Raw genomic sequence first — 11,293 nt, 5'->3', positions numbered from 1 at the left:
ATAGAAAATATATATTTGAAAATAAACTATATAAAAAGGTTAAATATTAGAATATATAAAATACATAATCAAATGTATAAAAGATAAGAATAAATATACATATTTGAAAAATGAAGAAATTAAAATAAAAAAAAGGTTGAAAAACTAAGATAGACGAAGAATAAAATAAGAACAAACCACAGAGAGTAAGAACGCAAGAGGGAGAGAAATTTGAGTAAATGCTCTCAAGAATTCTTATTACTTCCCAAAACTCAAGTGATTTACAATGAATGGAGAGGCCTCTATTTATAGTTGAGCCTCCCCAAATCCAACGGTACAGATCAATTACATCAACGGTTAAGATTAAAGGATATCTACAAATTAAATCTCCAAGATTACAAGATCATATCTTCAAGATTACATATCATATCTAAGATTGCATATCATATCTAAGATTGTATCATATCTAATATTACATATCATATCTAAGATTGTATATCCTATCTAAAATTGTATCATATCTAAGATTGCATATCCTTAAAGATTATATTTTCATATGAGTCAAGTTTATAGATGAACCTTAAATCTTTTTAAGTAATGGGCCCTTCCGATTGGGCCAACTTATATGTTTGTAATTTTGTACTGGACTTGGACTTTGTTTTATTTTTATTTTTTTAGGGTTTATTATTTTAAATACTAAAATGGGCCGGGTAAAAATAGGCTATTACAATGTAATTTAAAAAAATTTTAAAAATAAAATTTTGAAACACTGACAATTTTTCTTCCTTTTCTAGACTACAAACCCCTAATTATAGTTTTGCTTTGCTTTCAGAATGATTTAAATTATCAAACATTCAAAATTTTGCACAAAATTTTAACAAACAAATATAGCATATTTTATTAAATAAACACTATGTAGGAGCAGGAAAACTAATTATACATATAAGTCAACTCGAATCCGTACTTTTGAAAAATCTTTAACAATATTGATGCTTTAAATTATAACTCAATTTAGATTTTGAAGGGTAAAATTATATTTTTTTTGGTGACCAAAATTTTATATAAAATTATTAAGGGATCTTTTTGTAAGTTTTTTTTATTATAATCTTAATTTTAACATGTATATTAATGATAAAGGATAAATATTAAAATTATACATGAATTATGATTTAATGTGTAATTGAATATATAAATTTTTAATTTGATCCAGTTCTTGTAAATTATTAATACTATTATTGATATAACATTATTTTATGTTTATATATAGTATACATAAATAATTATATTTATCCAATATAAAAAAATTGATGTATTTATTTTTTAAATGTGTATGATTAAATTAAAATTAAAGTTTAAGTATACATTTAAACCATAATTAATGTTTTACGTGTATAATTACACCAAATTAAAATTTATATATACAATTACACATTAAACTAAAATTAATATTATTAATTATAATTATAAAGTTTTTTCATACACCATGACATCCTTATGACAACATCTATTTATTTTTTATCTAGAAAATGTTGACTTAATTTGCTCGACAGCATTGCCCGTCTTTGTCAGATATTGTAGATCTGGTATATTGTTAGCTATCGCTATTCTAAATTATGGCTAACGTGACTTATGATCTGTTTTCATATTTCTTCGATAATGATAGTATTATCTTATGGGAGGTATCAATTTACTTTTGAATGAAGTTAAATATATTTCATATATATTTTGATAATTTTTTTATAATTAATATTTTAATAATTTAATCGTAAAATTTAGTAATATAATTTTATTTATTTTATATATAAATTTTTGAATTGATATATTATTTCTACTATAATAATCTATAATGCCGTTTATATTAATATATATTAAAGTGTTGATATTTTAAAGATAAATTAAATAATTAAAATTTTTTAATTTATATCTAATTTGATATGTTTCATGTAGGTATTTAGTACTCTGCGAAGAACACATCAACCGAAATGCTTGGACATGATTGATCTTGCACTGGTGGAAATTTTATGCTAATTGTGATCGGTAAATATGAAGCAATGTGAGTCATATGATTAACCACTAAAATTTTGAAATAATTAAATTGCCTTTCAAAACCATTTACAGTAGGAAGGTTTGTAGGTTGGATCTTATCTTCCTCCTTAAAATAGTTTATTTCATATAAAGAATACATCTTTTTTGCAGAATGAGACTTTAAAGGAATACTAGGCACTGAAAGAGAAGTTGAAGAGTTAGAAGGTCATGACAACATTTTATCAAACATAATTGAAAATACTTCTCTCTAAATTATTCCTTCTGAATGAGATTAAATTCATGAGTTTTGAGCAATTGTTGGCTCTGATACCAATAAGGGTGAGAATATTAGATGGGATTTAAGAAATAAGAACTTGTAGCAGGTATGCTATGCCAAAAATACAGACTATCCCTCTAGGTCATTCAAACATGCACTGCCTTTTAGCTACAAATATTTAATTCAAGAAACTTCTGCAATTCTCAACAATATTGACATTTTTTATTAGAGTTTTAATTTTTCTGATGTGCAGGATCCATATATGACAAGCACAGAGCATATTCTATTACAACTTTATAATTTAACTCATGAATTCATTCAAGTCTAAAAGAAAATTTAGTGAGAAAGAAGGGAAATTTATAAAGCCATAAAAACACACTGATATCTTATTAGATAGAAAACTCGATGATCTTACAAGATAGAAAACATCCCTTTTTATAGATGAAAGAGATGAGAAACAACCAAAATAGTTACAGTGTAAATACATAATTAGTAAAGCAAAAGAAGAAATAAAGGACACAAACAACAGTAAAGATTCTTAATAGTACATCTTCTTGACATAAAAGAAAAGCAAAAGTAAAGATTCTTCAGAGTGCTTCAGCTGTTGGCATTGGAATGAGGAAATTGTGCACTATCAAGGGAACTTTCACTGTAATCATCGTTACACATATCCTCATCTTCAGATTTATCTTCTTGTTCATCTTGGATCCTTATCTTGTTATGATTGATTTGACTGCAGTACGAAGGATAATCTTGAGACCATTTTGTTGGATTTGGAATATTCTTATAGTATTCTTGGATAGCCTTCAAAATTTCTTTATGATAAGGTTTATGTTGGACTGGCCAAGTATCCCATAGAGTAGTGACATCTGGAGGATGCCATACTTCAAACGGGATAACTTTGTTAAGCTGAAAAAGGAATTTTTGGATTTCTCCATAATGAAAATAAGAATTTATGATATCATCAGGAAAAACCTTGTGTATCCAAGCAACATGAAAAGATCCTAACTGAGTTGATTTTCCACATTGCATGAAATATTTGGGCTTATAAAAGATAATTATCATGTAAAGTCTTGATTTTTCATGGTAATACTGATTTATCATGTTTAGCCATTGTGGTAAGGGATGAAACCAACTTAAAAAGGTGAAAAAATTATGATGTTCCAGTTTAATGTTTCCTTTAACAGCTTTTGTTAAATAGTAGAGGAGATTTGAATCTAATATTCAAACACCATTTCTTTGGTCTTTTGATGAAAAGATTTTTGATGAACAAGATTCATAACTTCTGGTGGAAATTCTAGGTTGAGGTTAGGAACGATAGGATAGGAAGTATGGAAGGTTGAGGATGAAGAAGCTGGCCTATACATCATTATAGGTTTAGGCCAAAAAGTTCTTTTGTAAGCAAAGATTTCTTTATTGGGCCTAGAAAGGAAATCACAAGAATGTTTCCCTTTCCTTTGATATGTTTAGTATAAAATGAGAATTTTGATAACCATTCAGCCCATCTAAGGAGCTGAGGATGTGGGACTGTCTTCTGTTTGAACTTGAGCATTTGAGGGAAAGAAGACATTTAACACCCCAAGTCCAGCCTAGGCGTTATGGCCGAATCTGGTGATGTTACATGGAGTAGAATTTGAAAACGAGTTTGTTAAAATCGTTCCAGTTAATTTTGCCTTTATTTTAATTCGAAGTAAAATGCGTGTTTTTCGTTATGCTTAAAATCATATATTTTTAGCGGAAGCTTTAAAAAAACACTTATTTAGAAAAATTGTTTAATCTTAGTGAAAATTGAGTTTTATCATGACTAGCAGTAATAAATCGTAAGGCCATCAAAAAAACTGAAAACTTAAAGCCAGACAGTCCAAGGTCCATAAGTTACATCAAACCCCTAAATAAGTAATAAAATCTGAAAATTTAAGGAAATAATCTAAAATTTACGTGTGGCCACCGTCGAGTCCTCCGTTGCACTGATCCATCAAGTCTGGGGATTACTTCTACAGATTAAACAGAAAGGGTGAGTTTTCGCAAACTCAGTGTGTAATCCCCACAGAAAAACATGCATACAGAGCACATCAAAATACCGCCAAATACAGGCTGGGCCTAAGCCTATTACAAATTCAGTTTGGGCCTTACCCCAATCAGATACAGTTCTAGATATATATTAGAGCATTGGCCCATCTCAGATACAGTATGCAATAGTAGAAAATCAGAATCCTACCCACCAGCCTCTACACACCATCTCCGTCCATCCCTACACACTATGTGGGGATTAAATCAACCCACCCATCCCTACACACCATGTTGTACTGAAATGCATTACATAATCATAAATTTACAACAAAGCTGCCAGATAACAAACTTGATAGCCTTTCAGACACTTCCTCCAAATAACGATAACCCATCCGATGCAATGCAACATAGAAAAAATGTCATGTTATTATGCAGTTACAGTCTATACATTCATATTAGCATACATGCTCAGTTCAGATATCATACAAACAATTCACACAATCAAAGAGTTTAAGTAGTGCTTACCGACCCTATAGTAGGTTCACAGTCGACTTGGGCGACCCGTGCAACCATAAGCAACTTTTTAGAAACATGGGCTCAGACGCTCGTGTGGGCCCACACACCCATGTGGCCCACATGGCCCAAATTGGCCTTGGCTGTGTGGATCACACGACCTGGCCCAGAATTCCACACACCCATGTGGTTTACCCGTATGGGCCCACATGCCCGTGTAGCCCACACGACCCAAATTGGTCTAGACCGTGTGTCGCAATGGCCTACCTGGCCATCACACGGCCGTATCATGCACACACGACTTGACTCGTAGATTACATGCCCTATTCCATCATATGGCCTACCACATGGGCGACCACACGCTTGTGTGGCGTCTACAGAAAGCTTTTTTGGCTTTTCACTGAATCTCGTTTTTTGTGTTTCGGGTACACATCTGGTATTGATTCGCCGTGAAAAGTAACCCAAGCCTTCAAGAACTTATATTTGACTAATATAACACTTAATTAATTATTTGATTCGTCATTAATCAAAACCCCCAAATGAAAAACTCGAGAAACTAATCCAACAATGATCCAAAAAACTCACCATGACAGAAATGATAACCAGCCTTCACCACCCACTGAAATATTCATTTACAACCTTCGAACAGTACCTAAACGAGAGTAAGACGAACCCTCATGTTAATCGCTTAATCAAAATACCACAGAACTAAGGGAAAGCACCACTTACCGAATCAGCACGATAAAACGCTGCACCAAAAAGAAAGTTTTTCACTTAGCAAGGTAAACGAAAAAGAAAAGAGGGAGGGAGAGGTGAAAATTCGGCAGTAAAAAAGGTGAATAAACGTCAAAACAATGGAAGAAATTTTGGGGAAGAGAGAATAGAAATTTTTGGATGAACTGAAATTAGAAAAAAGATTTTGATAAAATCCTAAAATCCCATAATTATCTCACCACTAATCCCACTAACCTCCAACTACTCAGAAACCCAATTTTACACAACTCTAGACGAAATTTGGAGCAAAAACATCATCCATGCTCATGCAGGGATTCAAACACAGGACCCTAACATATTAATACTCCACCAAACTAGCAGGCCCATTCTATCAATTACTTACCATCTTTTATTTAAAAGCTTATCAACCAAAGATTGGGTTTTATTCATAAAAATACCAAAATTTACCCAAGTCATGGCTTGAACTTGGGACCTCCCACACACACCCAGAACACTTAACTACTGAAGCGGATACAGACTTGTGTGTCACACATTCGCAAAAACAAAAATTTAAGTTTTTGAGGCGTTACAAGACATATCTATTGCAACAAGAAAAATGTACGTACAAGATGAAATTCAAATTTTGAGATGCCTTTTTTAAATGCCAGAATTTCTTTGAAAGTGGAATGATAATGGATTTTTTCTTTTGAAATTCACTTTTGAATCCACAAAAATGTCTTTTCCCTTCTTTTTCTTCAAGTAATATTGCACTCCAATATTTGTCATTAGCATCTGTTAGTAAAATTCTTTTTCCATCAGAAGGAATTTGGAGTGGAGGAAAATCTTATAACATTTCTTTCATATACCTAAACAATTAAAGTTCTTTTTCCTAATATATTTTGGCCAGTTTGGAGTGGAGACTGTGTGACACAAGACCTAGGCCATTTTGGCCCGTGTGGGCTACACGGACGTGTGTGGGTCGTGTGCCAAGCCGTGTGGTCCACACGAGCTAAGCCATTTTGGGCGTGTAGGCCCACACGGGCTAGCCACATGGGCGTGTGGATTCAAATTTCAGAATTTGTCCCTAGGATCGTATATGTCGTCCCAATCGACTGTGTGCCTTTCGTAGGGTCGTTATGTATGGTATAAGTCGTAAAGCATGAAATTTACTACTCTGTTAGAATGAAATTAACATAAATAACATCTACATAGGTATTGTGTAATATTATATGTATGATATGTTCTGTTATGTATGAGCATGTTTAGTATTTGTTATACAAGTATACATGTGATATACACTCTAGTATCTGTTATACTATTATATTTGATATTCTGTTTGTATCTACCTATGGGGCGGGTTATGCATTATGAGAAGAAAGTATTTTGCATGAGGCGATATTGCCAATATACTGGCAGCAATGCTGCTATTATTCTGAAAAGTATCGTATAGACACTATGTGGTGTGTAGGGCTGGGTAGGTGTTTTTATACCCCACGTGGTGTGTTGGAATGGTTAGAGTTGGTGTGTAAATAACGGGGGTAGGACTATGTATATCCGTATCTGTATGATTCTGTTACAAATTTGATTTTGTAAAATATTTATGTTTGAATCTGTTCTGCCATGTGATTGAATTTGAATTTATGTTTCTATTGAGTTACACACTGAGTTTTAAACCTCACCTTCTATTTGTTTGTTACTTTAAGGTAATCCTCAGGCTTAAACGAGTTGGTGTGACGGGAGCTCAGATATGCCATGATTATGTAAAACATTATTTACATAATTTACTCGATTAAAATTTTGGTTATGAGAGTTTTTGTAATTTTGGGAATCTTTAGACATTTGGATTTTATTTTAGATTTGGATTTTAATTTGGGATATCTTGCAATGACGTTTGATAAAATGATTTTCGAAAACAACCGTTTTTCTACAATCAATCGTTTTCGAGGAAATAAACTCGGTTTTTCATAATACAACGATTTAAGAACTTTCGCTGCAAACTATTTGATTTACTTGAAAATGTAAACAATTGACGGTTTTAACTGATAAGAATAACAACACGTTTTTAAATAAGTAGACTCTTTTAGTAGCAAAAATATACGATGTTTTCAAAATGATAAGGTTAGAATTATAACTTTTCTTCTTAACATTCCCAAATTCGGCCATAACGTCTAGGTTGGGTTTGGAGCGTTACAATGCCTGAACTTCCTCCCACCCTAATGCACATGTAAAAACATATCGTATGCACAGATTTATTCAGACTATACATGCTCATTTATAAGCTTATCATATCAAAGATGTGCTTTTAAAGCATACAATTTCACAGGCCAAAATTATGCACAGCGGTAAAATCAGAGATACAATATAGAGACATGCTTAAATACTCATAAAACAAATATATGGTTTTAACATATTGCTTATACTCACAGGATGTTTGCATTTAATCATCATGCATTACCTAATGGTTTTAACCGATTTCAGATATGGCCGCTTGACCGTTATAGAATTTTACGAATCACACATTCGGACACATTAACCTACGAAATGGGCCCACACGCCTTAAGTATCCTGCTCGTGTGACCCACACAGCCTGGCACACGGCCAAACACACACTCGTGTGGCTCACATGGCTAGACACACAGCCATGTGACTTTGATTGGCAAATTCAGTTTCATGCAATTTCACAATTTAGTGGAGTTCGAGTCACACACCTGATGATTTTCTGAACAGCGACACTATAGCACACTTCTAGACCCTATGAATGACATCCAAAACAAACCGATTGTAACAATATACTAAAACTAAATCACTTGTTCGGCCTAAACAATAGGGTATTTGGCCCTAGCCGAAATTAGTCCATAACTCAGCATTCGAACACTTAACCTAAGAAGAAGCAGTTCAAAGGCCCTCAACTCGTGGGAAGAGGGTGCGCCTCACGATATTCTCCTATCAGAAACACTGACATAATCAGACCACTCCAATCAATAACAATATAGACTACTAACCATCCATGGGAAATCGCCTCAAAACAGAAATCACCAACTAAAAATCAATCTTACTTATTAGATATTTCCATACAGAAACTTAACACTCCAATCACACACGACCAACATGTAAGAAAATGAGCTTAAAACAGAGAGACAGAGAAAAAAGGGTACGTAAATAATGGTTTAATCAATGGAAAGATAGAGTGACGGTAAAAGACCAAACAAGATGATTAATGAAAAAAATAAATGAAAGTATAATCAGAAAAGATAAACGACAGAGAAGGAAAGTTTCAGTAACACAAAAAGAATTGAGGAAAACCAAAAAGAAAAATAGAAAATAGAGAGCAAAAATATTTCTACGTCGCACACTTAAGGTTTGAACACAAGACTTATGGGTAAGTTAAAGCCTTACCATTAAACAAACAATCTTATTCTTGTAAAAAAATTACTCAAAAATTAAAGATAAGCCAAATATTCTAAGTCAGGGGTTGGGACAAAAATAATCAAAATTCAAAGGAAAGGAATCAAACACAAAACCTCTCACGTACAAACACAACACTAAACCACTAAACCAAATCAATCCACTTAACATAATTTAACAATTTCAAAATAAAAAATTCTAAGGCATTACATTATGCTTATGCTTATAATTATTATATTTAAGAAATAATCAACTTATTCTAATACAAAACTACACTTTTATAATTTTTTTTATGAAATATTTCTACAACTTTAACTTTTTGTATGATCATCTAGTTTTTAATAATAATAATAATAATAATAATAACAATAATAATAATAATAATAATACAGTTAAATGAATTAGTCCATATAGACATTAAAATGATCAATTTGTACAATTAGGTATCACAAATTTATATAAATTTTGAATTTAACATATTTTGATAATGCAGTGTATAAGGTTGTGTTTTCTTTAATTTTTTGAATTTTGCCATGTTGTCCTTTGTTTTTATTATGTTTAGTATAATGTTGGTACCATGTTCAAACTTATTTATTTACATAAAATATTTTTTCCATTTATTAAAACATTAATTTTTTGTGTTCATCAAATCAAGTATTGGGTATAGTGGTAAAGCACATTATACTCCCAAGAGAATGTAGATTTGAATCTAAAAAATGACATTGTTGGAAAGAGTAGTTATAAACCCTGAACATAAATCATAAAACGAATATGAAAAGCATAAAAAAAAGAATCAAATAAGTGAATCCAAGATTTAATATTTTTAATATTCATGAATAAAATTTGAGTAAAATCAAACTTTTATATTTTTGGTTCAAAGAAGATTCAATAAGTAAACCAAGTGTGCAAAATTAAATATATGTTAAATGATAATTGGTGAACGAATAGGAAATTGAGTAGTATCATTTGGAGAGGATTTTTGCTTTAGACATTGACATCGGTCTATAAATAATGCCTAGCCTAAACATCAAACAAACCACTCCCACATCAAACATTGTGGGTGATACAATGGCATCTTCAACTCTTACAGGTAAGCTTGAGGCAGATGTAGATATTAAGGCTTCTCCCGAGCAGTTCCATGAAATGTTCGCCCACAAACCACATCACGTGCACCACAAGATTCAAGGATGCGATCTACATGAAGGTGAATGAGGGAAAGTCGGTATCATTGTCCACTGGAGTTATGTGCATGGTATGATATAACATAACAAACCCAATTTCTTTTAATGCTTATCACCTGATTTGTTGCTCTTTTTGTTTTGTTAAAGAAAAAAGGTTATTTGCTTAGATGGAAAGGCTAAAAAGGCAAAGGAAGTAGTGGAAGCGGTAGACCCTGATAAGAATTTGATCACTTTCAGAGTGATTGAAGGAGATCTAATGGAAGAGTACAAGAGCTTTGTAGCTATGATTCTAGTTTCGCCCAAGAGCGAGGATAGTGGCAGCATAGTGCACTGGACTTTGGAATACGAGAAGCTACACGATGGGATTGCGCACCCCGAGACTCTACTGCAATTGGTTTAAGATATCTCCAAAGACATTGACGCCCACCTCATCCAAGCAAACTAAACAATATCGCATGTTGCTATTGTTACCGCTACTTGGAGCATCTATTTAATGAATGAAGTGACAGCTTCCTTTCTCATGTATTTTGATATGAATATGTATGTTTAGATCAATATGCAGTCAAGGGGAGGGAGCTTTGTATTTTCTTCATGTTTGTCTATTTAATTATGTTAAAATTCAATGTATCCTAAGCTTTTATTTGTAAGTATAGAAATATTTATGTACTTTTATATTTTTGTCTCTTTTCATTTTTAAACTAATTTTTTTTTCGAAGATATTTGAGTTTTAATAAAACTTTTGCGTTAAGGGATAAATGCTAACTTGCAATGTCTCATTTGAGTTCAAGACAATGAGATAGTGAACATTTAGAAGTACATAATTCATAAATTAATGTTATTGATGTTCTAAGTTTGCAAATAGATTTCATGAAATATGTTTTCTAGTAACCAAAAACAAAAAATTAATTAACGGTAAAAAACGTAAATATGAAATTATATATACATTTGAAACATCCATTTCCTACATTTTTTATTAACTATAAATTTCACAATCAATGATTTTAATTTGTATCATTAAAAATATTAAATTTAATTAATCATATAAGATTTAGTATTCTAAAATTTTTCATCCAAAATATCAACATCTTGGTCATGTAAGTCTGGTTCTCCCGAAACTTGGCTTCAATACCAATGCGCAGCTCCTCCCACCATTTAGGCACAGTGTTCTCTGCAGCTCTCATTGCTTCCG

At 32.0% G+C, this 11,293-nt stretch overlaps 1 pseudogene; it reads left to right on the top strand.

Annotated features, from left to right (window-relative positions):
- Window positions 1-9,946: 9,946 nt before the first annotated feature.
- On the top strand, window positions 9,947-10,751 carry LOC107888095 (MLP-like protein 28; annotated as a pseudogene).
- The last annotated feature ends 542 nt before the right edge of the window (window positions 10,752-11,293 follow it).

Source organism: Gossypium hirsutum, chromosome A03, assembly GCF_007990345.1.
Source record: "Gossypium hirsutum isolate 1008001.06 chromosome A03, Gossypium_hirsutum_v2.1, whole genome shotgun sequence".
Taxonomy (NCBI): Eukaryota; Viridiplantae; Streptophyta; class Magnoliopsida; order Malvales; family Malvaceae; genus Gossypium; species Gossypium hirsutum.
The sequence above is the reverse complement of the archived record's forward strand: the minus strand, read 5'-3'. Positions and strand labels throughout refer to the sequence as shown.